Here is a 26,843-nt window from a genome sequence, read left to right on the forward strand (position 1 = left end):
ATGGCACTGCTGTGATTCTAGCAAGGCTGTAGGCCTCCAGAGTCCTTGCTCTTAACCAGTATTCAACACTGCTTTTTTGCAAGAATGTATGCAACCACTTTTGGAAAATATTTTTAACTCTAAAAAATACAGTAATATTGAACATATGCATATTATACAACCCAAAAATTGCATCTTGGATGTGATATATTGCAAAAAATCAGTGCAATGCTTTCAAGATTCTCCCATTAATGGGTACAGTTTATTTTCCTGTTCTGTGAATCTGGGCCACTCTCATAATTTTTGTCCAGGAAAGTAAAGCAGAAGTGTTGTTGTGTCAGCTCTGAGCTTAGGCCTCAAGAGACCTTATAGTTTGTGTTCTTACTGGTCTTGGAATCCCACCACCCTGCATATAAGCCCTGTGCCAAGTTGCTGGCAGATGAGAGACCATGTAGAACAGAGATGAACCATCCCAGCTTAGCCATCTTAGAGCAGCCAGCCCCCAGATTCCCTGGCAGGAAACACAGATGCATGAAAAGCCCAGCTCAAACCAGCAGAGTTTGAGCTCAAGCCAAAGTGCCAACCTACAGAATTGTGAGCTATATAAATGGTGGTTGTGTTAAGTCACTAATTTTTGAGATAGTTTCATGAAGCAAAAACCAATTCACCAGATTCATTGGGTATACACACACACACACACACACACACACACACACACACACACACACCCCAGGTATGTGTTTTTTTCTTTTTTCCTTTCTTTCTTTCTTCTTTTTTTTTTTTTTTTTTTTTTTTTTGAGATGGAGTTTCGCTGTGTTGCCAGGCTGGAGTGCAGTGGCACAATCTTGGCTCACTGCAACCTCTGCCTCCTGGGTTCAAGTGATTCTCCTGCCTCAGCCTCCCGAGTTGCTGGGACTACAGGCACATGCCACCACGCCCAGCTAATTTTTGCATTTTCAGTAAAGACAGGGTTTCACCATGTTGGCCAGGAGGGTCTCGATCTCTGGACTTTGTGATCCACCTGCCTTGGCCTCCCAAAGTGCTGGAATTAACAGGCATGAGCCACCGCACCTGGCCCACACCAGGTATGTATTCTTTTAGACTGTTCATAACAGTACTGTTTAGGCTAGCAATAAAACAATTTAAACAGTAATCAATAAATAAATACACAAACTGCATAATTATCATACAATGGAGAACTCTACAGCAGTGAAATTCTCAACTAGAGAGAACAACACGTACTACCATAGAAGGATCTCATAAGCAATGAGAAATGAAAAGATGCTGAAGAACACGTGCAATTTGGTACCACTTATATTAAGTTGGAAAATAAGCAAATTATGTATTGATTAGGGTTTCCTTTTTATGTGGTAAGTCTAAAGAACTGCATGGAAACAATAATCATCATATGAGTCAGAGTAGGCTAACTCAATACAAGTTTTTCTCTCATTTAGGTCACAGTCCAGTGAACTTAGTGGTGAGAAGCTGCTCCATATAGTCATTCAGGGACCCAATATTGTCCTTTGTATTTCCCGCTCCTTGAGAACTTCAAGACCTTCTTTATGCAGCCAAGTAAGGAAAAAGCTTGGAAGATTACTCAGGAGGTTTTTCTGGGTGAGATCAAGAAGTTATGTACCTCATTTTGTTCACATTCTGTTGGCCAGGATTCATTTACATGCAAGGGAAGTTGGTAAATATAGTATAGCTGTATGGCACAGAAAAGAAAAGGGACTTTTTGGAGTAGATTTTGTTGTGGTTAACACTGGGTGGGTGGGTGAGGAAAGAGTGAAGTATATTCAGGGGAGAAGAAATGGACAGCTTCACCTATATTTTTCTATTTGCTAAGCTATGTGGGATGCATGCATGGATTTTTATTATATTTTCCTTAAATATTTGCTTTTTCTGAACTATGTCATTATACAATGAAGAGCTTATTAAAGTAATTAAATAGAATGTAGGATCTCTAATCAGGGAAACAGAGATTAAAACAATTCTGTATGAAATATTCAGGAGAAGTGAATCAGAATTCTAGAAGAACATCCTGGGAACGGAGTAGGGATTCTGCAATTTGGAATAATGTAAGTGTGCAGGGCTGATTTCTATTTTTGTTGGGTTGTCCTTTGAATCAAGATTGATTCTGGAAAGGGATGTAAATGAGCATCAATAATTCTATAGGTGGCCAAGCACTGTGGCTTACGCCTGTTTTCCCAGTATTTGAGTGGTCGAAGTGGGAAGATTGCCTGAGCCCAGCGGTTTTAGATCAGCCTAGATAATGTGGCAAGACCCTGTCTCAAAAAAAAAATTTACAAGAAGTCTAAACACCCAATTACATCAAGTAAGGGCTCTTACATGCACCATCATATCAAAGAACCATAGAATTTTCAGAGTGGGAAGGGTCTTCATAGATACTTACTCTTATCAGCTTTCTACCAAGGACAGTTGTGTCCTCCCCAGTACTTTTGGCAGGTGGTCATTCAGCCCCTGTGAGAACATTTCCAGTGAAGAGTATTCTAAGTCTTCTCTATAGTCCTGACTGTCCAGCATACATGCCCTCATACTTTATTTTCTACCAGGCCAGGAGTAGACAATCTAAGGTAATCCACTATGTGGTCAACTGGGCTGCTGTTTTTGGTAAAGGTAATGGCCTTTCAGTGGCTTTATCCGATGGATTGACCCATAGAGGGCCTAAGGGGAGAATGTCTTGGAGCGCGTGAAACTCTTCGGAACCTACAGATGCTCACTTATTATCTGCATATTTCTAGACACATTTCTAAGGTAACCCTTTATTTTGCTGGATGCATATCTGAGATCAAGATTAAAAATTATTTTTGACCATTTGAAGTTGATATTCAGCCTATGAGGGGCCACATCCATAGTCATAAAGGTGATGTTTCCTACTCCTGGGGATCTTTGTGTTTAGCTCTTTCTTGATACTTCAAATATTCTGGCGTCAATTTGGGAGTGATATTTGTCTATGTTCCTTCTAGTATTTGATGGCTTCCTCACAGGTATTAATCAGCCACGAAGATGCACATGTTTATGAAGTAAGAGAGACAAGATTGAAAGTGGCAGTTCACAGCTCCCAGACAAGAGGGATACGTTTTGAAAGTGGCCAACTTCTCCATTCCACTTGATTACAGATCCAGTTGAAAGAGCAGCATAAACATCAGATAAAAATTATGACTTAAGTCCTTGGGCAAATCGGCTTGTTAAAATTCTCCTAAATTAAAAAGTTCCCCAAAACTGCAGGCCACTCCAAAGTGAGAGATCCAGCTCAACTGTGCTTGTGACATGGCTACGAAATGATGAGAAGGATTTGAGTTTGTCCATTTCATTCTTCCAGTTCGCCTGTCAGGAAAGGCACTGCTCATCAGCCCCAATGCCCATCAATCAATGAGTGCATACAGAAAATGTGAGAGAGAGATATATATATAGATCGATAGATCGATCGATCGATAGATAGATAGATAGATAGATAGATCTACAGATAGATATATATGATAGATAGATAGATAGATAGATAGATAGATAGATAGATAGATAGATAGATAGATCGATATATACACCATGGAATACTACTCAGCCATAAAAGGAACAAAACAATGGCATTCACAGTAACCTGGATAGAATTGGAGACCATTATTCTAAGTGAACTCAGAAATGGAAAACCAAGCATTATATGTTCTCACTCGTAAGTGGGAGCTAAGCTATGAGGATGCAAAGGCATAAGAATGATACAATGGACTTTGGGAACTCAGGGGAAAGGGTGGGAAGGGGGTAAGGGATAAAAGACTACACAATGGGTAGAGTGTACACTGCTCGGGTGAGGAGTGCACCAAAATCTCGGAAATCGCTACTAAAGAATTTATTCATGTGACAAAACACCACCTGTTTCCCAAACACCTATTGAAATAGAAAAAGAAAAGGCACTCCTCGTGAGGGGCAGTGATGGTTGGGCAAACCCAGTGGAGCTACACAAATGGAAACTTCTTACACAGAAACAGAAGAGTAAATAAGTGTTCCCCAATAACAACGTAGGCTTGCCAAATTCTGTCCGTAGTGTGGTAACTCACTTCCCATAAAACATTGGGGAGCATGCCAGTACTCGGAATCTTATTCATGACCCAGAAGAAGGTGGTTTGACAGGTTCTCTGGAAACTATGTATCCCTCCAACAGCAAGGAGCAGCACTGTTTCTCCTCCTGGTAGCCCCAGTGAACGCTGATAGAAATGCAAGACTGTCATGGGTAATAAATACATAAGCAGGTCTGAGCTTCAATAGCAAGGTGCAGAAAGAATCAAGGAGCATAAAATAGAGTTGCTTAGGATTCTGCTGACTGGTCTAGGGCAGAAGTAGGGCTGGCTGATTGTACACTTCCTCTATCAGAGCCTGAGAAACTCAAAAGGACTGTTCAGAAAAATCCCAAAGCAGCTATAAATTTATGCTCACAAGTATTCCGTTATCAATGTGCAACTCTTGCTGGGGTTTTGGGTATATATTTTGATGTAATTAGAAAAAAAAAAAGACTATGAAGCCAAAGAAAACACATCAGTCTTTTACAGTGCAATTATATAGTTTTCTGTGACTTTGTTCTATGACCCTGAGGCAGACACATACATATGTGCATTTGTTTTGTGAATTTATGTATTTATATAAACACATCACACATTGTCAGTTATTAGAGGTTTCTTATATGTAAATCGTTCTAAGTATGCTGCTTTAAATATAAAAACTTCTTTAATATTAGTTTTACATTTATAATATTTTGAAGAAGATGTCCTGAATTATTAAAAGACAATTCTGAGAAAGAATTAACCATTTCTTGATTTCTTAAGTTCATCATTATGGGATGAACTTGGGTTACTTAAATATTTAGAGAACTTTTCCCTTACATGTAATGGTCCAGACTGTGCTTATCATCTCTCTGTCACTATCAGCTGCTAGATATTTTTGAGATAAAATTTACACACAATGAAATGCACAGCTCTTAATTGTATAATCTGATGAGTTTTGATAAATGTTATGCCTGTGTTTTCATACCCCAATCAAAACACAGGATACTTCTATCAGTGGCACGATCATGGCTTATTTCAGCCTCGAACTCCCGGGATCAAGCGATTCTTCCACCACATTTTTTGTAGAGACGGGTCTCCATATGTTGCCCAGGCTGGTCTCGAACTCCTGGGCTCGAGTGATCCTCCCACCTTGGTCTCCCAAAGTGCTGGAATTACAGGCGGGAGCCATTGCTTCCAGCCCATACAATGTGTTCATCCATTTTCCTGTTGATGGATATTAAGGTGGTTTCCTGTTTATCCTATTACAAAGAAAGCTGTAATAACATTTTTATAAAAATTTGAATAAGCAACTTGATAAATGTATGAAAGAGAAGGCTTGAAACTCCTAATAAAATCACATGCAAAAAATTAATCTGCAATAAGTCATAAAACAAAATGTAGAAACTAAAACCAAAAAGCTTCCAGAAGAAAGAGAATATAGGAAAATATGTTCACAACCTTGGGGTAGGCAAAGATGTCTTATATTCTTAACATATTTTCCTATATTCTTAACATAAAAAGCACTAAACGTAAAAGTTGGCAAATTAGACATCATGAAAATGAAGAACTCATCAAAACACACCATTAAGAACGTGAAAAGTCATTGTCAGTATAGTGTAAGCAGTGAAATGTATTGGCAAATATATTTGACAAAGTAATTGTATAGAAAATAAATCAATCAATCAAAAAATCAACACTAAGAACACATGTTAATTTGAAAAATGACAAAAGATTTGAAAAGATACTTCACAAGAGCAGATCTAATGAATAGCAATAAGCATATGAAAAATGCTCAATGTCATTAGTCTTAAATAATTTTACTTATTTATTTATTTATTTATTTGTTTGTTTATTTTTGAGGTGGAATCTTGCTCTATTGCCCAGACTGGAATGCAGTGGCATGATCTAGGCTCACTGCAACCTCTGCCTCCCGGGTTCAAGTGATCCTCCTGCCTCAGTTTCCCCAGTAGCTGGGATTACAGGCACCCACCACCACGCCTGGCTACCTTTTGTATTTTTAGTAGAGATGGGGTTTCGTTATGTTGGTCAGGCTGGTCTCAAAATCCTGGCCTCAGGTCATCTGCCCACCTCTGCCTCCCAAAGTGTGGTATAACAGGCATGAACCACTGCACCCGGCCATTTTTTATACTCATTGAAATGACTAAAATTAAAAAGATGGACACTGCCAATCCTGGTGAGAATATCAAGCCAATGGAACCCTATCCATGGCTGAAGAGAGTGTACAACGACAGTGTCATCTTAGAGGACTGTTTGACAATTTCTTGAAAATGTAAACATAGGTAACTTTACCCAGCAATTCCACTCCTACGTATTTACACAAGAGAAATGGAAACCTATGTTCAACTGCTGTTTTTTAATTATCTTATGCCATATGCTTTGAAGCATTTTCCTTTAAGATCAGGCAGAAACAGGACAATAAAGGGAAACCAACATCATCTGAGCATGGGTTATGTGCCAGACAATGTGGTAGGCAGATTATACGTATTACTCCAGGAGATACATGACTTTCCTAAGGGTAAACGAATAATAAATAGCAAATATGCCTCTCTTTTATCCTTGTATGCATTCATCAATAAGTTTCTGTTAGTATTGGCCATTGTCCCGAGTACAATGGAAGGGAGGAAGGGAGGAAGGGAGGAAGGGAGGAAGGGAGGGAGGGAGGGAGGAGAAAGAAGGAAAGAAAGAAAAAGATAAGGTTACTGTTTTCACATTACTTAAATTCTAGTGGGATTGAGATGACATAAAATATAAAAGTAAAAATAAAAAGGGGTTTCTGATTGTAAGCTACTGTGAGGAAATTGCCCCAGGGTCATAGGACAGAGTGGTTGACAGGGTGGAGGCACACTGGAAATAGCCGTGGAAGATGCGTCTGAGCGATGGTGTGTTGGAGCTGCTGCTCCACTGATGAGGAATCAGGCACGTGGAATTCTGGGGAAGGGTCATCCGGGGAGAAGGGACAGCAAGAACAAAGATCTTAGGATGAGAACTAAATTAAAGGGGTCGAGGAGTAAATAGAGTCCTGTGTGACCAGACAGGGAGAGCGATGAGGGCGAGGGTAGGGGCTAGATCATGCAGTACCTTTAACACTACGGTAAAAAGTTCAGAGTTTAGGCTAAATGTAATGGGACTCCACTGGAAGGTTTTAAACCAGAGTTTTAGGATCCACTCCTGGGACATTGTCAGTAGTCAATTGATGATAACTACAATATTACAGCAGGGTTTGACTTGAGGGTTGCTTGTATTGCTTCTTTAATAAAGTCAAGAACACATTCATTTATTGAGTTGTCCACTCGATAAATATTAATTGAGCTCTTCTATCAGCCAGATAACATTCCAGGCATAAACAATGTAAGAGCAAATTGCACAATCAAAAGCCCTGCCCTTATAACGCTTATGATCTATCTCTGTGCTTTTCTAAACTGGCTGCATAATTAGAATTACCTGGGGATTTAATTTTTAAAAAAAAAGAAAAAGAAGAGAAAGAAACCAATACAGTTCATTGATTCTTTTATCTCTCCAGATGATCCTATCATGCAAACTCAGGTGAACACAATAACTCTATTCCTAATTACATGGGGGCAGCATTAGGTAGTGGGGCTTTTTGTTTGTTTGTTTGTTTTTGGTTTTTTTGAGACAGAGTCTCGCTCTATCACCCAGGCTGGAGTGCAATGGCACAATCTCGGCTCATTGCAACCTCCACCTCACAGGTTCAAGTGATTCTTCTGCCTCAGCCTCCTGAGTAACTGGGACTACAGGCATGTGCCACCACACTCGGCTAATTTTTGCATTTTTAGTGCAGACAGGGCTTCACCATATTGGCCAGGCTGGTCGTGAACTCCCGACCTCATGATCCACCAACCTCAGCCTCTCAAAGTGCTGGGGTTACAGGCATGAGCCACCATGCCGAGCCGAGATTTTAGAAGAATGTTTTCAGGCTTCCCTTCAAACATTGTGAGGAAACTGGAGCACGGATAAACTTCAAAGTACAGCCCATTTATTGGCCAGCAAGTAGCAGAGCTGAAATTTGAACCCATACCTTTCTACCATTTAGCAATGCTTTTTCCATACATAACAGCTATAAAGTATTTTTTAAAAAAAATAAATAGCATTTTCTTAATTACTTATTAACTTTTCTACTTAGTATTCAGTTCTTTTGATTCTTAGGAAAGGCCATAAGAAAAGCTAACACATGTTTAAAAGCCGAGTTTTGTTCTTATATTTCAACTCCAGAATTGATTAGAGCAATGTCACGATTCTTCACAAAAAGGATAAAGAAACTGAGAATAACTTTAGTTTTACACAGAGTCTGAACATTCTTTGCTTAAAATTTGTTTCCCTGCCCTTGTCCTGGCTAATTGGGTAGGATGGTACTTCTGAGGATGAAAGTCAGCCCCTGGCCTGACCAGCAGGTATGTGGGACATTTTCATTTGTAGGCATCAAGTTGGCCTTATTTGAAATAAAGAAAGAATTTAAAGAACAGGGTTTCATAATGACTAAATCTTCAGTTTTGTTTGACATTAATTTGCATAATCTAAGTAATTTATGTCTCACATGCCTTCAGAATGAAATACTAGAGAAAAACAAATTTTTCTTTCAAATCCAATTGTGAGTTTACGTTTTGCCAAATATCAGCTAATATGCAACTTCAAGGAATAAGGACCAGGAATTAACTAGACACTTAAGTCACTGAAGTCACTGTCCCTTTTTTTTTTTTTTTTTTGAAACGGAATTTTGCTCTTTTTGCCCAGGCTGAAGTGCAATGGCACGATCTCGGCTCACTGCAACCTCCACTTCCTGGATTCAAGCAATTCTCCTGCCTCAGCCTCCTAAGTAGCTGGGATTACAGGCGTGCACCACCATGCCCAGCTAATAAGTCACTGTCTTTACATAAATTCATGTTAATATAAAGTGTGACTTCTAGTAGACCTACTTTGTCACTGCATACAAATAACTCAGTTGTGTTGGGACAAGTAAATATTTTGCATGCGTATGAAGAGATTGATAAACTTTTGTTAGTTATCAACGTCCTTTAATATCAAGAGATTTAAAATATGTTAGTACAAGACATTAGATCAAGATAAGAGCTGCCTTTAGTTGAGTTGTTAAATGAACATTCTGTTGAATAAAATACGTCTGGAAAACATACAATATCTGATATTGTCCTCCTATGTCACATACAATATCTGATATGTGTCCCCACACGTCACCGCCACTACACCCACATAGGCAGCTTTTCTTCCTAGCCCAGTGCAGGAAATTATCAGTGTAGACCTAGTGGGGAGCCAAAACTCCTGCTCCAACCCCAGGAGTAATGAGAATCACCCCTTGCCTGGACATCAAAGAAGACTGAGTGGGGAACTTGGACTTCTCCCACCACCTGACCATAAAAAGACAATGACCCTGTTATTCCTTACCAGAGTGATGTCAGAGAGAGCTAGCCAACCAATAAGTTGTTTTTTCTTTTTTTAAAAAGGTAGTCTCACAACACAATACAGAAATGTCCTGTTTTCAATTGCAAATCACACATCATACCAAGAACTGGGACGATCCAAGACAGAATAAAAAAGATAATTAACAGATGCTAACATAAAGGTGACAGAGATGGTAATGTTCCAACGATTTTAACATATCCCTCATAGAGATGCTTCAAGGAAAACCACAAATTGGTTTGAAATGAATGAAGAAATAGAGTCTCAACAAAGAATAGAAAGTCTCAGCAAATAAATAGAAGATATAAAGGGAAAGCAAATGGGAATTTTAGAACTAAAAAATACAGTAGCTGAAAATTTAAAAATCATATTGGATGGGCTCAATAGCAAAATAGAGGGGGCAGAGAAAAGAATTCACAAAATTAAAGATAGAACAATAGAAATCACCAAACCTGAGCCTTAGGGACCTATGGCATTGTCACAAAAGACCTAACATTTTTGTCACCTGTGTCCCAGAGGAGAGTTGAAAGAGGGAGGGGCTGAAAAATTACTTAAAGAAACAATGACTGAAAACTTCCCAAACTTTTCAGAAGACATAACGCTACAGATTTTAAAAGCTGAGCAATTTTTGACTAAACAAACCTCTCAAAATTCACATCTAGACATATTATGCTCAAACTTCTAGAAACTAAAGACAAAGAAAAAACCTTGAAAGCAGTAGAGAGGAAAGATACTTTACCTACAGGGAGAAAACAATTGAAGTAACAAAACTCATCACAAATTATCGAGGTAAAAGGAAGCAGCACAACTGAAAATCCTAGACAATATATACAAAATAGACATAGGGAATACTCTGGAAGATAGAGAGGAGAAGGCAGACTGGCTAGAAAACCCAGAACCAGAAGAATAGCTCATCTCACTCCTTTTACCAAAAAAAAATCTCAATGGGCCACAGACTTAAATGTAAAACTTTAAAACCTTCTAGTAGAAAACATATGAGAAAACTTTCAGGATTTAGAGCTAGGCAAAAAATTCTTAGATTTGACCCTAAGCATGAATCATAAAAGGAAAAGTTAATACATTAGACTTTATCAAAAAGTTAAAAATTTGCCCTATAAAGACCCTTTAAAGAGGATAAAGACAAACTACAGAGCTGCAGAAAATTTTTGCAAACAACATATCTCATAAAAAATTAGTATCTAAAATCTATAAAGAACTCTTGAAACTCAATAGTAAAAAAAAAATTTAAAAAAACTTTTACTTTTAAAAATGAAAAAAGGTCAGGCGCAGTGGCTTACGCCTGTGATCCCAGAACTTTGGGAGGCTGAGGCGGGTGGCTCATGAGGTCAGGAGATCGAGACCATCCTGGCTAACGTGGTGAAACCCAGTCTCTACTAAAAATACAAAAAATTAGCTGGGTGTGGTGGCATGAGCCTGTACTCCCAGCTACTTGGGAGGCTGAGGCAGGAGAATCACTTGAACCTGGGAGGTGGAGGTTGCAGTGAGCCGAGATCGTGCCACTGCACTCCAGCCTGGGCAACAGAGCAAGACTTGGTCTCAGAAAAAAAAAAAAGAAAAGAAAAGAAAAAGAAAAGAAAAGAAACAGAAACAGAAAAAACACATAAAAAGACATTTCATCAAAGAGGGTGTACAGATAGCAAATAAGCACATAAAAGATATTTGGCTTCATTAGTCATTAGGGAAACGCAAATTAAAACTATGATATCACTACACTTATCAGAATGTCTTAAATAGAAAATAGTGACAACATTAAATGCTGGCAAGAATACAGAAAAACTGGATAGTGCATATATTGCTGGTGAGAATGTAAAGTGCTACAACCATTCTGGAAAATAGTTTGTAAGTTTTCTTTAAAAATTAAACACATAGGTATCAACAATTATACTTGTAGGCATTTATCCCAGAGAAACAAAGACTTCTGTTCACACAAACCTATACATAAATGTATAGTAGTTTTGCTTGTAATCACCCAAAACTAGAATAATACAGATACCCTTAAACAGGTGAGTGGTTAAATTAACTGTGGTACATCCACATGTACCATGGAATACTACTTAGCAATAAAAAAGAACAAACTATTAATACAATCAATGACCTGGATGAATCTCTGGAGAAATACTCTAAGTGAGAAAAGCCAGTCCCATAAGATTGCATGTCGCATGATGCTGCCATTATGTAATATTCTTGAAATGATGTATTGTTAAGTAAAAAAAGCAAGATATAGAAAATATGTGTAGTATACCATTTATCTAAGAAGAGAGTAAAGAATGCATACACATTTATATTTTCTTAAAATAAAAAAAATTTGGAGAATGAAGCAAAAGCTTATAAAGAAATGGTTCTCTGGGGGAAGGAAGAAACAGGGAAAGGGGACAAAGATAGAAGCTAAATTTCTATGGATATTTAGATAGGTCTTTGTCAGATCTATCTTACGATCTGATTTTGAAACAGTATTTTGCATAATTTTAAAAAATTAACAATAAAAAATCTCTACAAATCAAAAGCAAAATAAAACAATTGATTTTAATGGCATACTGAATTAGTTGCATAACCACATAACCAAACATATTTCAAATGACTTTAAAACACAGTACATTATGGCTGGGTGCAGAGGCTTACTCCTGTAATCCCAGCACCTTAGGAGGCCGAGGCAGGCGGATCACCTGAGGTCAGGATTTCAAGACAAGCCTGGCCAACATGGTGAAACCCCATCTCTACTAAAGATACAAAAATTGGCCTGGCATGGTGGTGGGTGCCTGTAAGCCCAGCTACTTGGGAGACTGAGGCAGGAGAATTGCTTGAACCCAGGAGGCAGAGGTTGCAGTGAGCCGAGATCATGCCATTGCACTCCAGCCTGGGCGACAAGAGCAAAATTCTGTTTCCAAAAAAAAAAAAAACTTTACTAAGCATCTTTAGTGGAGTATATCTGGAGGACAAAAAGAACTTCAAAAGATTTAAAATTGATTTTAATAATCATATCCTTGATGGTAATAGTTATGTTGTTATTCTGAGTCCATTATATCTGAACTATGTGTGAAAGAAAATGAATAATTATATTAGTGTCATTAAAAAATACAATGCTTGGAATAAGAGAAAAGAAAGATATGTAAGATCAATGATATTAAGTAAAAGCTATATAGTTCTAAATTTGATTTATAAATATCTATGTGAACTCATGATGATTTATTTTTATCTTCTGGCTGTCCAATAAAAGGACTTAGAAATAATAGCCAACCCAGTAGCAATGAGCACCTTTAGCACCTAGAATGTAGTCTCCCACTTAAAAAAGAAAAAGAAAACCTCAGCGATCTCTTAAATTTCCCTCTCGATGAACTGATATGAAATGATGTCACACTAGAAAACAAAGAAGCTGTAATATCTAGTAAGATTGCATTGAAAGATCTAAAGAGCTCAAGGAGTTCATTTAAAATACAGCTATTGGTCATAGATATACTGATTTGGCATCATCAGAATAATCACAGTAGATTGAAAGATTTCATGTGTGTTTTATCCATGAGTTCATGAAGTTACTAAAAGAAAAAACCTGTTCATTCTCCTTTGAAGTATGTTACAGAACCATCTCATTTATTTTGAAAACTGAAAATAATAAAAGAAAAGACTCAAAGATTTATTCTTCCTTTCCTCTAAGAATTTATTTCGGGAAACCAAAGGGTTGACAAAGATAAGTTTCTTTATGGAAGCATTTCAGCTGACAAATGAAGAACTAGTAGAATTAGAATGTTGCCATTTTGCAACCCATGGTGATAGACTGCAATGACGGATGATGGATCATTCTAGACACTGATTTTCATTTGCTGCTAACATCTCAGACAACATTTACTTGCTGATGAAAGTACAAAACAAAGTACATGGGAAATTTTTGCCAAAAATCAAGCTGAATTGTGAAAAAAAAAAAAGCTCTAGATTCAACCTCCAATTTAAAGAAAACACAGGGAAGAGAAAAAGTTAAGTAGCAGAAAAATTCAAATTGTGAAGAACTCTCAACACTAATGATCTGGTTTCTCTAAGAAACAAATTGTAATGATAAAGAGAGTTTAAAATTGTATAAAGGTGAAAAGAATGAGACAGGCACACACTTAGATAGGAATTAATAGATTAAAACTACTTAAGCGAAATACAAAGCGTTGCATTGCATTTATGAATCTTATTTTGATCCTGATTCAAACAAACTGAGAATTTTTTTAAAAGGTAATAAAACAATCTTAACACAGCTTGATTTTCAAAATGTATTAACAAACTATTTTTTAAATTTTATTCTATGCGTGATATAATATTGGGATGTGTTTTTAAAAAGAATCCTTAACTTTTGGGGAAAAAATGAGATATTTATAAATGAAATAATATGATCGTTGGGATTTGCATTAAGATGGCTGGGGGAAGGACTGCATGAGGATACAGGGGTGATATGTTTGGCATAAATTGATAATTGGCAGAGTTGGGATATGTTTGAACTTTTTCATAATAAAAGGCCATCATCATGGACAATACTGTGAAGTGTCATCTAGGACGAGGTAGCGCCCGTGATGGAGGTGAGGACCATGAGGCAGAAGCAGCCAGAGGTCAGCAGATCAAGGTAGGAGGGCAGATTCTCAAGAGAGTAGAAAAGTTATGGTCACTGAGTAACCCTAATCCAAAGATCCAAAACTCGAAGCGTTCCAAAATCTGAAACGTTTTGAGCGCTGATATAATGCTCAAAGGACATGCTCATTGGAGCATTTTGGATTTTTGGATTTTCAGATTAGGGATGCTCCACCAGTATGTAATACAAATATTACAAACCTCCCCACTCCCTGCAAAAAAATAAAAATTAAAAAAAAAAAATCTGAAACGCTTCTGGCCCCAAGCATTTGGGATAAGAGATAACCAACCTGTAATAAGAAATGAATAAACCTCAGAAATACGCAATCACATGAGTGAGTCTCCCAGACAGGATACTGAAGCACATATAAAAAGACACATACAATATAATTACATCTGTTCCACACTCAGAAAAGGCTAACTTAATCTATTTTATTTTGAGATGCATATAAAAGTCCTAAAATGATAAAGAAAACAAAGGGATAGGGTTATGCTAAAGGTCAGGGTGCTGAGTTCCGTCTGTGGGGAGGGGCGGTATATGACTGGCAGAAGGCACAGAGGGTGTAGTTCAGCCCGGCAACAATCTAGTTTCCGACCCATGTGATAGTTTACTAGGTTCACGGTACACTTATTATTTAAACCACATGTATTTTTTTCTGTACTTTTCTTAATATACATCACATTTCTCAATTTCAAAAGAAAATTTTACTGGGGAAAAAAAAAAGCCATGATTTATGGTCAGTGTCATGGAAAGAAAAATTTCACCTCCACACATGCCCAGCGCTAATCCTGAGATACTATGCAGAGGGCTACCAAGTGGCAGGGAGCGGCATCCCGTGGAGGAGCAGGTGGGGACATTCCATGGAGTAAGGAATATGGAGAGGCAGTGTGTGCTTTTGCAGCGATGAATCCAGACAAGGTGATTTTAGTCAGGAAACCAGTGGCTGAATGGGATTTTGTCCCTGATATTAAAAGAGGACAGGACAGAGGGAATTAATTGTAAGCAACAGACATCATCAACACTCTGGATGGGATAAAGTTATTTAGTGTCCAGACTGCCATTGACTCCAGGATTCTGTTGGTTCTGGTCTACCAGCAGCTTCATCCTGGTCAGGGTGGTGAAATGCCAGCCCCTGCTGAGGCCACCAACATCGATGGGACTCAAAAGCCACCAGCCACACCTGATCTGTTTGCCTGCATCTTTCTCCTCTATCTGTGGTAAAACCGTGTCTGCTGTGAGCACCATCGTATCTACAGAGCCCAGCACACGTGCCTGGGAAACTGTAAATACCTGCTAAACCTCTGAAGAATGAATGAGTGGATGAAGAATTCCTATTTTACATTAGGAGAATTTGAGCCTAGAAGAGCTACAGAAACGAACTGGAGCTAGCAGTGGCACAGACTGTTTAATAACACTTAATACTCAAAACTGTTTTCCAAAACCAGCCTAATTTTTCCTTCCACAAACTCCTCTGCACTTTTTTAGAATCCAGATTCCGGCACCTAGGGTTGAGATATTGCAAGGAAAGGGGCGAAAAGAGTTTTCATTCTTTTAGTAAGTGGTCATTCTACATTATTTCAACGTAAGCGTTGTTTTGAAATGATTTTTCTCCATGTGAATACACTGTGGGGAAGAAGGGGGGAAGGTGGTGGTTGAAGGAAGGTGAGGAACTGCAGAGAGGCCTGGAGGATCAGTCACGAATCAAACAAGATGGGGAGGAAAGAGAACAAATCGGTGAAGGGGACAGAGCATGGAAAGAAGAAACAAGCTTCAGGGCACCGGAGAATTAGAAAAGGACGGGCTGCAGGGAGGTAGGAGAGGGACAACTGACAGAGTAATGGGATCCTGTTCAGATGACAAACACTGAGCTGCCATACCCGCCCCCTCCACGCCCCTACGACGTCTGATGCAGTCGCCTCCTAACTGTCCTGCTTTTCTCTGGCCTTTTCCCGACCTGCTTGATACCCCTCACCCACTCCAGGTCAAAATCAAAGTCAGGAGAGTCGTTTTCTACTCCAGGTTTGAAAAGGGCACTGTCCAAGAGAAGCAGAACACAAGCCACATGTGTCATTTTAAGTTTTCTAATAGCTGCATGAAAAAAAAAGGTGATATTAATGTTAATAATGTATGTGGTTTAGGGAGGAATGGAAATAGATTTGTTAAAGGATACGAAATCACAAATTCTAGTGTTCTATATCACTGTAGGATAACTATAGTTAACAATAATATACTACATAGTTTCAAACAGCTAGAAGGAGGATATTGAATGTTCCTAATACAAAGAAATGATAAATATTTGAGATGATGGATATGCTAATTGCCCCGTTTAGATTACTATACCTCTATACATTATAGGCATCAAAGCACCACTATGTACCCTGTGAATATGTACAACTATCATTTGCTAATTTTAAAAAATGTTAGAATATATATATTTTATTTAACCCAATATATCCAAAATGTTATCTTTTCAACATGTAATCAACATAAAAAAAATAGTAGTGAGCTAATTTATATTTATTATAAGTCAATGAAATCCCATGTACATTTTAAACCTAAAGACATTCAAATTGGACTGGCTTCCTATTAAGTGCTTAATAGCAACATATGATGAGTTACTATGGCATTGGACAGAGCAGAGCTACTGTGTGACCCTGGGCATACCACTTCTCCTCTCTCAGCCTTGATTTCTTCTTCTATAAAATGAGTGTCAGGCCAAGAGGATCTCTAAGTTAGCTTTAACATATTATGGACACATACAGTAGTACCCACAAAGCAAAATTCTATTTCATAGCAATCAACTCTACATCTCACCATGGCCATTGAGCTTGAAAATGTACAGCAGAGGTTAATGATCCCAAACAGTGATGTCGATCTATTCAAATGACAATGTAGCAAGCAGAGGGACAGTCCCTTTAACATAGCCATTGCCTCACTACCCATCAGCATGCCATAAATACAGTTCTGTTACAAAGAATGTCAAGTTTATGACTTTGCATCCCAAAGAGTGCCTTCTTGGTATTCCCTTAATCTGCAGAAATGAGAGAATGGTCCATTAAATTACACAGATGAGCCATTGCTACTAACAAGAGAACATCAAAGGCGGAATTTTTATAGCAGAAAACCCAAAGACCTTACTAGGGTCCAATTGGTTGCGTTTTTTAAAGTTCCTTAAGGGAAATTAATTAAAACTTTCCTCTATAATGTGCACTATTAGAAGCCATACATGTGCTTCACTCTTGGCAAAGGGGTGAAGGTCTCCTTTCCAGTAGAACTCTTCCCAGAGAGATTTTCACCACTGCCAAATTCTGAGAAGACAAATGAATGTTTCCAGCCCTGAAACTAGCTGTATTAGTCTGTTCTCATGCTGCTGATAAAGACGTACCCAAGACTGGATAATTTATAAAGGAAAGAGGTTTAATTGACTCAGTTCTGCAGGGCTGGGGAGGCCTCAGCAAATTTGCAGTCCTGGCAGAAGGGGAAATGTCTTACATGGCGGAGGCAAGAGGGCTTGTGCAGGGAAACTCCCCTTTATAGAACCATCAGATCTCGTGAGACTTATTCACTATCACGAGAACAGCATGGGAAAAACCCGCCCCCATGATTCAATTACCTCCCACGGGGTCCCTCCCTACACGTGGGAATTATAGGAGCCACAATTCAAGACGAGATTTGGGTGAGGATACAGTTAAATCCTATCACTAGTTTATGATAGAATTCTCTGGAAGCTGCCCTGATTAGATAGAATCCTGTCTCCTCTACACTCTGGCTCCAGACAACCTCCCTGAATTCATCTTCCTCCACCCTGTTACCTGCCTGACTTCAATTCTCTTCCTCATGTCCCAGCTGCACAGTCCTGCTTCTCCTTGGCCATGCTACGCCTTTGCATGTGCTGTGCTGTCTGACAGGAATGCCCCCCTGTGCATTCCTCCACTGTGTCCTCCAGTGCACAGAACATAGCTTGCTATTTAAATCACAATTCCTCTGTGAAGTCTGCTCTAATTCTACCTGACAAAGTGAGCAGTAACTGTGTTTCCATAGCTCTCTACGTGACATCATGTAGCGGCTGTCACAGTGACATGCCACAAACCCACCAGAATATGGAAATGAAGACAGACCAGAGTTCAAATCCCTGCTCAACCATTCTCTCACTTTGTGCTGGTCAGGAAGTTACTTAACCTCTTCAGTTTCTTTACAATTAAAATGGCAACAAAAGTATCTACCTAATGCCACTATTAGGTTATTTTAGTTAACATTCACAGGATGCCACTCAACAGTGCTTGTTACTGATAGCATTAAAAGCACCTGACATTTATGCATGAGTCCATTAAAAGATACTTACTGATCATCTAATAAGCGTTGGGCACTATTCTAGCTTTAGAGGAGACATTCAGGCAAATAAATTACTCAGTTCCTGCTTGAGAGCAGCTTATTATCTCAGTAAACAAAGCCTCAGTCTTTGATGTTGGAACATAAGCTTTCTTTCCCCTTGTTCTGTCCTCTGGAAGGCAAGTAAATAGTTGCCTTTGGTAACTCAGCTCTGTTGGGATGCCTGCTGTTTGACTGGGAAAACAGATAGTTGGAAGGTAAACAAGATAAAGCTATTCTCAGTAAGACAGGCTTCAATAGGAATCTATACAGAATCAACAATTATAATACCACCTAAAAGATGCTCTGTCCCTGTCTTCCTTACATTAACTTTTCATTTCAATGTCAATTTCTGAACAGCTTCTTCCCTCCCAGGTGGGGACAGGACAGGCCAGGAAGGCTCTGCCCCACACAACAATCAGAAGCCGTGGCTCGGAGTTGGCAGAGTCAATAAGTGGCTAAGAATGGCTGTGATGAAACCCATCTTTCTAATAGGTTCAGTTCTTATTTTGTTTTGTTTTGTTTTTTAAACTTTTATTTTAGATTTGGGGATACACATGAAGGTTTGTTACATAGGTGAACTCGTGTCATGGGGGTTTGTTGTACAGATTATTTCATCACCCAGGTATTAAGCCCAGACCCAATAGTTATCTTTGCTGCTCCTCTTCCTCCTCCCACCCTCCACCCTCAAGTAGATCCCAGTGTCTGTTGTTCCCCTCTTTGTGTTCATGAGTTCTCATCATTTAGCTCCAACTCACAGGTGAGGACATGCAGTATTTGGTTTTCTGTTCCTAGTTTAGTTTGCTAAGGATAATGGCCTCCAGCTCCTTCCATGTTCCCACAAAAGACATTATCTTGTTCTTTTTTATGGCTTCATTATATTTCATGGTGTATATGTACCACATATTTTTAATCCAGTTTGTCACTGATGGGCATTTAGGTCGATTCCATGTCTTTGCTATTGTGAATAGTGCTGTAATGAACATTCACGTGCATGTATCTTTATGGTAGAGTTTTCTATTAAGAAAGTAAGAGCATATGCATGGAATCATTCTGATTCAGCCACGCATCTTTCAGGAACAGTTAGATTAGAGAAGATGAAATTAAATTTTTGCTTCTCTAAGAAACGAAATGTCCTAGAGAGAAGGGTATTCATCCCTCTGGGGTGCGGAACTGCCAGGGACAATGGAAGGTTGGAGCAAACCTGTCTTCTGGGAGGTGAAACCACTGTGATGGAGCAGACATTGGCAGGGCAGGACCAGGACAAGGCATGGAAAGTAACAAAGTTCGGGGAGGGAAAACAGAAGCCCAGAGCTGCAGGCTGGCCATGCTGCTCGAGGTGTAAGAAACTGTGATCTGATATGTGTTCCCCGACATCCCTGACATCAAGCTCAGGTTGGCGGGAGTCTTCTAGACTCCCTCTTACTAGATCTTGTAAGATCTACTAGTCTACATTGCCAAGTTAAGCTAGATTTGGCTTGGGAGAACTTGATACCTTCTGATGGCAGAACTGGAAGGGCAGAGGCTGCCCAGGAGTCATGTGGCCAACACAACAAAGCAAGCCCCAAGGCTGCAAGGCAGAACCCTGGGTTGTGGAGCAAAGGGGCCACTTTCCAATCTCACCTCAGAGGTGTAGTCAGTGCTAATCAACCCTGGGTACCTTCTTTGCCCAGGAGACTTCATCTTGCCCCAGGGATCTGGGTGGCAGAAACTTCTGGTGCTAAATAAGCTACAGATCTGGTCGCAATGCAATGCCACAGGTGTACAACCCAAGAGAGCTTCAGCTTGAGAAAGCCCAGTGATGCTTGTACCTTTCTCATCTCTAATAATTGTTTTCTAGCTAGGAACAAAAGAGGCAACTCTCTAGGTTTAAACATGGGCATCAAAGAAAGAAGATGAGAGAATGTAGGGGGCTGGGATGATGCCCCAAAGCTCTGATTAAAACAAAACAAAGGTCATTTAAACAAGGGCAGAGACCTCCATTAATTAAGAAGTTGCCCTAAACAAAACAATACCTGGTGACATGTGGTGACATTTACTGCAAAGAATGGAAGACCGAAGTACTGGCCTGCCCTTTGGAGGACTGTGTTATTGCAAAGATAAGGGGGAAATGCAGCGGTTTTTGCACAAACCAAGCAAAAGTCCAAACTAGAGAATGAGAAGGTGAATGAATGAGAAAAAGTGTCCCAGAGCATCTGCAATTTCCCTCCATCAGGGTCACCCTGATAACTCGGTTAGGTGCCTCTCAGATGCACTCTCGGGGACATGCCAAGGAGTGGGAAAGAGCAGTGACTGTCATTGGAAGGTCAGCAGGCTCCTGTCTCAAATCTTCCCCTCGAGGGTGATCTCAGGGCAAGACATCTTTTGTCACCTGCAGGCTCGTGTGCCAGATTGTGAAATATCATCTCCTCTGGGCTGGGTAGCCTGACCCTCCTTTCACATTTCCCTTCATATAAATGATACTTTCTTCCAGACCCTAAGAGCCTCCTAGGCATAAGAACTTTGTCTCATTCAGTTTCAAGTTCATATCGCCACAACCTGTTTGGAAAAGAATGAGTGAAAGGCAGGAAAGAAGGGGAGGAGGGAAGGAAAAAGAGGAATGGATAGAGAGGGGAGGGAAAGAAGAAAGGACTGTTGAATGAGGCATTGTGGAGTAGTGAAAACTTTGCTGTCAGCCAGGCACAGTGGCTCATGCCTGTGATCCCAGCACTTTGGAAGGCTGAGGTGGGTGGATCACCTAGGTCAGGAGTTCGAGACCAGCCTGGCCAACATGGTGAAACCCAGTGTCTACTAAAAATACAAAAAATTACTAAGCACAGTGTCTGGCACTTTCAGTTATGCACTAAATCTTAGCAATTGCTTGTCGTTAAGAAGTAATTCCAGTGAAGCCTGTGTGGTTGAATTGAGTTGGGGGAGACAAAGCCCCGTCTTCTCTGCCTTTCTCTGCCCTCTAGGATGCTGGAGAGAGCCCCTGCTCTCCCTGAGATATTAGAAATCTGCAGAAAGCACTGGGAATCATCATTGAAAGGATTCAGGCACTGAAATCAGGCCTGGGTTTTAATCCCATATTCATCACTCAAAAAGAAAGTTACCTAACCTTTCTGAGTAGCAGCCCTTATCTGCAATACAGGTGTTAAATATGGCCCCCTGGAAACCTTTTGTGAACAGTCAATAAGGAAATGCATGTGGAGCATTTGGAACAGCTGACCACTTAGCAGACGCTCAGTGAATTTGCCTCCATCTCTCCTGAACAGCTCCTCTGCTAAGTGCAGAGCAGTTGATTACTATTTTCCAGGACAGTGGAAGAAAATCCCTACTCACACAGCTGCCCAGGAATTTGACAACACGGAGTCCCATTTGGACATGTGAGGTGGTCATTTCCCACACCTGATGGACAACATGGAGTACCTGGGGCGTCCTGCGGCCAGATATGTCAGCCTGCTGCCAGCACCGGGGACAGATTGCAGTCGCATGGCATGGCCCCTTCCAGAGGCCACATCTTTAGCAGGCAGGGAAAATGCAAATCAAGAACTGTGTGGCTTTGGAAATGACTCTATCCATTGTCAGACTGAGATGCTCCAAGACCGCTGGGTGACTCTGAGCAAATATGAAAAAAAGAAAAACCCGTAAATTCCCAGCAGAAGTTTCATAAGTGACTCAAGAGTGACAGCTCTCTCATTTCAAGCAAGATAACTACCTGTTGCATAGAGAAAGAAAATTTCCAAACATGTCTTGCAGTGTAGTTTTTGGCTCCAGGATGGAGGGAAGCACAGAAATTTCAAGATTAATGACTGCTTGATCCTCCTATGTTTCTCCTTTTCCCAAAAATTAGGAATGAAATTAAATTCTAAAAAGGAAATACAGAAATGGGGAATCAAAGCAAGGAAGAGTATTAGCTTTGAGTCACTAATTCAACAGCTATTTTTCCCTCCTTTTTGCTAATTACTTTCTTTTATTATGGAAGATTTCTAATATATATAAAAATAGAATAACACAATGAATTCCCATCCATCCATCAAACACTTTCAACAATTCTCCAGTCTTATTCTATTTCTATCTTTATTCGCCTCCCTTTCTCCTGTTCTATTTTAAGGACAATCTCAGACATGATATAATTTCTTCCATAATATTTCACCAACAGCTCTTTACTGAGCACCTTCTAGGTATGCTTGCCACCGGGCAGGCAAAATAGATGAGGAAGGTGACTTGCCCTCACAAAGCTCGTTGTCTTGAAGGGGGAAGCATATCTTCTGAAACATGTAAAGTCAATATTTGTATTATGAATTTAGATAGCATGCATATGTAACAAATATTGTAGAATGTGACCTGTATCAGGCACATTTGCAATGCTTTACAGTGTTAACCTTGACAATGTAGTCCTCCTGACAGCACAACGAAATAGGTGATATTATTGTCCTGATTTTACACATGAGAAAGTTGAGGCACAGAGAGGTTGAGTATTTTTGCCCAAGGTCACACAGCTAGTAAACGGTGGAGCTGGGTTGCACAAAGTGCTGCCAGAGGAACTAGATAATTCTTTTTCTTTTTTTTTTTTTTTTGAGACAGAGTCTCGCTCTGCTGCCCAGGCTGGAGTGCAGTGGCCGGATCTTGGCTCACTGCAAGCTCCGCCTCCCGGCTTCACGCCATTCTCCTGCCTCAGCCTCCCAAGTAGTTGGGACTACAGGCGCCCGCCACCTCGCCCGGCTAGTTTTTTGTATTTTTTAGTAGAGACGGGGTTTCACCGGGTTAGCCAGGATGGTCTCGATCTCCTGACCTCGTGATCCGCCTGTCTCGGCCTCCCAAAGTGCTGGGATTACAGGCTTGAGCCACTGCGCCCGGCCGGAACTAGATAATTCTATCTGGGGCCATTGAGGTCCCGGAAGTTGAAGACCGCCAGTGCTGTATTCCAAATAATGTGTTACAAAGGACTGCTCTTGTATAAACTAAGGACTCCTTCCTCCCCCTGAAATGTATAACGTGAAAACAGTTGGGCAAATAAAAGCATACAAGTAGTTGTTAAACTAGCGCTAGGATTTACGCTTTCCTGAGTATCCCAGGACTTTTTAACTATTACAATTTTGTCTGCTTAAATATCTTATAGTGTTTGTTTGTTTGTTTGTTTTTGAGACAAGGTCTCACTCTGTCACCCAAGTTGGAGTGCAGTGGTGCAATCATAGCTCACTGCTCCTCTAGTAGAAGTTTCTGTCTAGACAAACAGAGGGAAAGGTATGAGCAAGTGTCCAGGGAAATTTCCAGTTGCACACAGAAAGCGACTGTTGTGAAGACAGACCAGAAATGTCCAGAAATGGAAGTGGAAAGGCAGGTGAGGCCAGGCTCTGAAGGGCTTTTGTGAGCCATGCTGAGGAGCGTGGACATTCCCATGGCCTCTGGATGGTGAGCAGAGATTAAACAGGTGAATAACAGGATCAAGTCATATTAAGAACAGAATTCTGGAAACCACGAGGAAGACTGAATATAAGTAGGAGAAATAGAAGGCCTACAAATGTCCAGGGTAACTGGGGGGCTGATCAGAGCTGAACCAAAGCAGTAGAGTTGGAATTGGAATTAAACAGAAATTAATGGAAATAGAAGTCAGGTGACATGGTGCCAAATGAGACTTCTCCTATTTCTCAGAATTTTGGCAGAAGCCCAAAGCTCTAAACAATAAAGAGCAAGTGCTGCAAATCCTGAGAAAAAGTTGCCAGACACATCAACAAAGAACTTGCTCAGAGGTGGCTAAACCCAGGCTGAATTCATTAGCCCATCACCCACCGCCAGTCTCTAGATAACAGCTGCCCGGAGATATGTCCAGGGTTCATTTACAAAAGATGGCTGGCCTAGGAGAGAATGCGGGGAAGGGAAACTCTTCTCTCCCAAGCCAAAAAGAGGAACTCAGTGCCCCCAAGAATTAACAGAGAAGTCAATGACCCCAGCATTAACAGGGGATCAGAGCAGTGAGGAAATTCTTGGGAGGACGTGACAGGTATTTCTTCTCAGAGTTTGGTCACAGAAGAAGGTATTTATCTCTTGCAATGGCAGAGAGGGCTGGCTGGATGTGACCACAGAGCTAGAGAGCTACAGCAGGATTGCCCCAGAGCTTCAGGGTACACAGGCAACCATGTCCACTGGCTCCGTGAGTTAAGAGGATGCTGTGAAAGCCGCTCAAGAGACGGTGTCTTGGGCTGGCATTTTCCAGTAGGAAGAAGTGACAGTTGTGTTGCTAGAAGTATATACTGAGAGTTAGAGTCCTACCATGTCAGTGAGAAAGTCCTGGTTAACAGTGCAGGATCCTAGTGGCCTTGAACGGATGGAGGTGTGTGCAGAAACAGACAGCATAGCGGGCCTCACTGCGATCCTTGGAAAGGCTTGTTTACAAGATTAGCTCCTGACTGTACTCAAGAGTGTCTGGGAATTTGGAGTGTTTCCGCTATTTTCAGAACTGATAAGAATGGCATTCTATGCCTAAACAATACGGTTTCTGCTGTACACCTGCTTTCCCTCAGGGAGTCTGGAATTTTGGTATGTGCCGGGCAGAGGCTGCCTGCATACCAGCCTCCAGTAAACACTGAATGCTTTGTCTCTAATGAGCACCACTACTTGGCAATGTTTTACACATGTTGTCACAACTCACTGTTGGAGAATTAAGCATGTCTCGGTGACTGTACTGGAAAGGATCCCTAGAAACTTGTGTCTAGTTTCCTCCATACTTCATCCCATGTGTCTTTTCCCTTTGCTGACCTTGCTCTGAGTTTTTTTTGCTGTAATAATTCATAGCTGTGAATATTATTATACGCTGAGTCCTGTGAGTCCTCCGATCAAATTCATCAAACCTAGGGATGCCTCCAAAAAGCCTACCATTGCCCCCCAAGAGTAGCAATGCCAGCATTTGGGTATGTGCCAGACAGATGGTGCAGATGCCAAATTTTGACAGCATCAGTCATGTAAAACCATTTTTAGACTTTAATTCCTCAGTTTTCTCCTTGAGCTGATTCTGAAGAAAATTGAAACACTATAGGCTGTGGGAGAAGAGGAGACAATGAACGATGAAAAAGGAGAAGCAAATGTGAGAGGAGAAAGAAAAAATGAACACCCCCTCTGACTTTGCAGATTATAAAAATGTGAGTCTGGCCTGAGCTAGGGTGAGGAGGATACAGGGAGTTGGAAGGAATGGGATGCAGGCAAGGATTGAACTAGATTAGACATTAAGTTTGGATATTTTTAATACCTGAAAGTGAGACTGTCATGATAATGAAAAGTAACTAGAAAGAAGATAGAGAAGCCATGTGATCTGTCTGACATGTTATCAAGGATGGAACGTGTGCTTGGGAACGATACAGAAGTCGGATTGATTGAATCCTACTAAGTCTAGGCCATACAATAGAACCCAGACTCATACTCTAAACACAAGCAGGCTATCAATAAAACCACATGAAGTAGACAGGTAGATGTGTCTGTCATAAAAATAACACTGGCTTTGAATTTCAGCTCTACAATTTCCTGGCCATGGGATTTTTACAGACGTTTCTTGATCCTTCTGATCCTGAGTTTCTGCCTTCATCAAAAGTGGACTTGAATATCAATCTCACACATGAGTTGCTATGGGAATAAATGAGAGAAGACATAAAACATTCTCAGCGTTCAGCACGTGTTACCTCCTACACTTCTTGGCTACCTACTATTACCCCAACCTCTTCAGAGCTTTATGAAATCTTTGGAAAAGGTGTGATTTTTGTAAGGCTGTATGTTGTCCTGATCTTCATTTTGTTTGTGGGCTTGAGCACCTGCCTGAGTTTTCGGAATTTGTAGTTAGTGAACTTGGGATTTGGACCCAGGAGTTGTGATTCTTCCACTGCTTCCTGTAACTTAGTTGAGAGACCACAGGCACCGAAGCTCTGACACTACCTCTGTCCCCATTATGAGTGCGGGATACCTTGTCTCCCATTCCACATCACTGGACCCTTACTTTTCTAGAGGAGAATTCAGCATGTATTTCCTTCCCTATTAATTTCACTATGATGGCAGATTGAATTTTATTTTTTCAATAAGAACAGACATCTCTAAATCCTTCCAAAATACATCTCCATCCATACCTTGGATAATGTAGATATGCCTGGGATTCCGAGAAGAAAAAATATTGGATTCAATCAAAGCAAGTAAAAGACAGTGTTTCTCAAGCCAAGGCAGCATGTCAGAGCCACCCATTATAGCCCTGGGGTATTTCTGAGAACCAGAGAACTCACAAGCCAGCTACTCGCTGCAAAACTCATGAGAGCCTGGCTCCCTCCAGACTGCCAGCCAGTTTTTCTGCCAGCAAGAGTTGGAAACAGTCCTAGCACACAGTTCTTGGGTTTCCCTCTTATCTTTTTCAC

Source organism: Macaca fascicularis, chromosome 8 (assembly GCF_037993035.2).
Source record: "Macaca fascicularis isolate 582-1 chromosome 8, T2T-MFA8v1.1".
Lineage (NCBI taxonomy): Eukaryota > Metazoa > Chordata > Mammalia > Primates > Cercopithecidae > Macaca > Macaca fascicularis.